A 4048-nucleotide genomic window follows, 5' to 3' on the forward strand; every position below is an offset into this window, starting at 1 on the left:
GTTGAATGCAATTTGGTCTGATATAAGAATGGCTGTCCCTGCTCTTTTTTGTTTTCCATTGGCCTGAATAATTACTTTGCATCCTTTTATTCTAAGCCTGTGCATATCCTGTAGTTGTAGGTGTGTTTCTTGCAGACAGCGGAAGTCCTGTTTATTTTTCCTAATCCAGTTCTCTACAATGTGTCTTTTAATTGGAGAGTTTAGTCCATTAACATTTAGGGAGATTATTGAGAGAGAGGACTGTTGTGCAATTGTGTTGTGTGGAGTGGTTTGTTACAATTGGGGGTTTAGATTGTGTAATTCATCTCTGAGTAGGTCGTTTAGGATTGGCTTTATTTGCACAAATAGCTCTAGTTCGTTCTTGTTTGAGAATGTTTTTAGTCTTCCCTCCGATATGAATGAAAGTTTTGCTGGGTATTGGACTCTGGGTTGGAAATTTCTTTCATTCAGTTGTTTAAATATGTCATTCCACTGTCTTCTTGCTTGAATCATTTCAAATAGGTGATCTGGTTTAACTCTTATGTCCCTTCCTTTGTACTTGATGTATTTTTTTCTCCCTTATTGCTTTAAGGAGTTCCTCTTTCTCTTTGTTTTTTTGTCATTTGGATTACTATATGTCTTGGTGTTCGTATATTAGGGTCTATTTTATTAGGGACTCTCTTCACTTTCTGGATTTGCACTGAAGTTTCTTTCCAGAGGGTGGGAAAGTTCTCTGCTATTATCTCCCTGACTACTTGTTCTTCCCCTTTCCCTATTTCCTCCCCTTCTGGTATACCCACAATTCTTAGATTGTTTCTTTTGTCCTTGTTCATTAGATACTGGATTTTTCCTTCCAGTGCTTTGCCTTTTATTTCTTTGTTGGTTTCTTGATCATTTATTATTTGCAGTTTTCCTTCGAGTTCCTCAATGTGCTTCTCCAACTCTGTGTTTCTGCTTGTAAGGCTTGTTACTTTGTCTTTTAATTCCTTCAATTCTTTTTGTATGGACTCTCTCATGTTCTTTAAGTTTTCTTCTTTAATTTGGCTGATTTGTTCATCCATAGATTTCTTATACTCGGTAGCTAGCGTTTCTTTCATTTTTTTGATCAGTTCTTGCATTTCCTTCCTCATGGTTGTTTTTAGGTCTCCTTCCCATGGATCTGTGCATTTTGGTGGACTTGGAAACTTGCTAGGGTTTGTCTCCGTATCTCCAGATATTAGGGTTCTCCTTGATTTACCCATATTTCTTTGCAGTTATTGGTGTGCTTTGAAGTGCTGTGCCTTCTAAATTCAGCCTGCTTTGGTCCCCTGTGGTGTGGGTATGGGTCCCCTCCCTGAGGGTGGTTCTAGGGGGCTGCTGTTAGGTGAGCTCGCTGAGGTTTGGCTCCTCCTGTGCTCTTTACGTGGCCTAATCAGTTGCTGGTCGAGGGCACTGTTGAGCTTAGCTCTTTCTCCCCACCTTTGCTACCTGGAGGTCAGCCTTTCTTCAGTGGGTCTTGTTAATTTTCTTCTACTTATTCCTGTCAGCCAGTGCAGTTCCGCTCCTGGCCATAATGGTTGCAGGTGCTGTTGAGCCTATCTCTCTATTCTCCCTGCTCTCTCTGGAAGTTAATGGAGCTCCGCCCCCTCCGAGCCTCAGCAGAAGAAATTCCCTCAGCCAAACCCTGCTGGCTGCTGCCCTCAGCCCTTGGGGAGTCCCAGGTCCACTCCGGGGCTCAGGGGGGGTAGGCTGCTCTAGGTCACCCAAAGGTCCAGGTGGCTGGTTCAATCTCACCCAGTCTATTGGTCCTAGCCTGTCCCAGTGTTGCAGAGTGGGTCAGTCAGGTGCAGGGTTTTCCTCATCACTCCACTAGGGCTTTGGGTCCCTGGGGCAAGTTACTTGGGGTGCCAGGGCAGCCGCAGGGTAGAGTGCCTATGTGAGGGGAAGGGATTCACCCAGTCCACTCTCCGCTTAGGATTGGGGTCCCTGGGGCGGGTTGTTTGGGATGCCGGGGCAGCCAGGGTGTAGGGCGCCCACATGGGGGGAACGGACTCACCCAGTCCACTCTCTGCTTGGGCTTGGGGTCCCTGGGGTGGGTTGCTTGTGGTACCGGGGCAGCTGCAGGGTAGGGTGCCCACGTGGGGGAAAGCCACTCACCCAGTCCGCTCTCCACTCGGGCTTGGGGTCCCTCGTAATGCATTTTCTTCAATTAAATTATAAAAATCATTAAACCAATTTTGTTTTCCTAGAATAAATTTATTTGTTTATATTGTCATATACATATACACATGCATATATATGTAATTAATTGATAGATGTGATTTGATAAAAATCTTAAAGGATGTACAATTTAAATGGATTTGATTTATTGGTCTGTTTTAATTAGCCTAGTTTAAATTTTAATTTAATTTTAAATTAAATAAAATTTCAAATATTAAATGTCCATTGTCTTAGTCTATTTTTGATATTAGGATTTCATTTGAAATAGAGTTTTGAAAGTGTTCCTGTCCTTTTAATTTTGAGGTGATAACTGGTGATAATTCAGTGCTGGGCCTGTTGTTTGAGCTTTGTGGTACCAGAAAGTGACCAGATTTTAATTCTGGCATTGAGTTTAGGAATCAATCCTAACACTGCTCAGGATTGTGTGGGTCCCAGGGATCAAATTCAGGCTGGCCATGTGCAATGCAATTGCCCTACACGCAGTTATGTTTCTGGCCTCAGTTTGTATTATCTGTCATACTCTTTAAGTCAACCAAAAGATAGCATAGCAGAGTGACTACTCTAAACTACGCATAAACTAAAGTATATGTGTGGGACGCAATTTGAGAAATGTACTTCAGATGTTTGAAAACATTGGGTTGATACTTAGCATTGAAAAACAAGTCCTGAATGAGTTTTTGTTTAACTGCATACTAGGCCAAAGACATTCAAAATGTTGCTTAGATCCCTGATATCCTTTCTCAGTTTTTAGCAATAGGTTCTATTAGATTTTCTCCTTTCTATTGTGTCCTGTAAACTACTTTTGCCTATATATTATGTATATATATTATTATATTATATATTATTATATTATATTATATTATATTATATTATATTTATTATATTTATTATATTATATTATATTATATTATGTATGCATTATGTAAAATATCTTTATTATTATATACACACATATTTATTTATTTATTTTTTATGTGTACTGTTAAATTCAACAATAATTTTTCTTGGAGAAAAATTAGAGGTGCCAATTGTTTCTTTCCAATTTCTCAGAAACAAATATGTGCTGACTATTTGCTAATGTGAATAAAAGGGTTTGTGGTCAGTTTTATTTCACGTTGTTTTTAATTACTGAGAAATCATACCACTGTTCCTCTTTTATGAGGAAAATTTGAAAAATTATTGTTTTATAATTTTGTTTTAAAGTTCCACATAATGTTTTAACAATGATGATTTCCACTAAGTCAGTTATTGTTTTGTTTTTGGGTTTTTTGTTGTTGTTTTTGTTTTTTTTTGTTGTTTTCTTTTTTAAGGGAGAGCGCGAACCCAGTCCTTCACTACCACAAATTATGCAGTCAAGTTTCCCACATTTGGGGAAATCGCAGGGGTCAGCACACCTGGAGTGCAATGGATAAGCCCCATTCTGGGAAAACCACCTTCATGATCATGGTTATCTCCCCTGCCAGGTAAGTAAAGGTATTTTTTTTGGTGTTGTTGTTGTTTTTCTCTCTTTTCTTTTCTTTTTCTTTTTCTTTTTTGTTTCTGGGCCACACTTGGTGATGCTCAGGGGTTACTCCTGGCTATGCACTCAGAAATTGCTCCTGGCTTGGAAGACTATATGAGACACCCAGGGGTTGAACCCTGGTCCATCCTAAATCAGCCACGTAAAAGGCAAAGGCCCTACCGCTACACCACCACTCCGGCATCCACTAAGTCACTTTCTATGGTTTCATAACTTTATTTAATTTTTAAACTCTTCTTACCATATCACTTTTCATGCAATCCTTCTGTTTCTTATTCAGTCCTTTCTGTTTCTTTAAAAAGTCAAAAGACAAATATGTTTCCATTATAAAGAGAATTTTTTCTTTTAATT

General features: G+C 39.3%; 1 non-coding gene across 1 annotated transcript; it reads right to left on the bottom strand.

The window, feature by feature from the left end:
• Positions 1-3484: 3484 nt before the first annotated feature.
• Positions 3485-3649, bottom strand: LOC126005065 (U1 spliceosomal RNA). The gene has a single exon (XR_007494247.1). It is a non-coding gene; the product is annotated as a U1 spliceosomal RNA (small nuclear RNA).
• Between the last annotated feature and the right edge of the window lie 399 nt (positions 3650-4048).

The sequence above is a fragment of the Suncus etruscus genome, chromosome 3 (assembly GCF_024139225.1).
Source record: "Suncus etruscus isolate mSunEtr1 chromosome 3, mSunEtr1.pri.cur, whole genome shotgun sequence".
NCBI classification, from domain to species: domain Eukaryota; kingdom Metazoa; phylum Chordata; class Mammalia; order Eulipotyphla; family Soricidae; genus Suncus; species Suncus etruscus.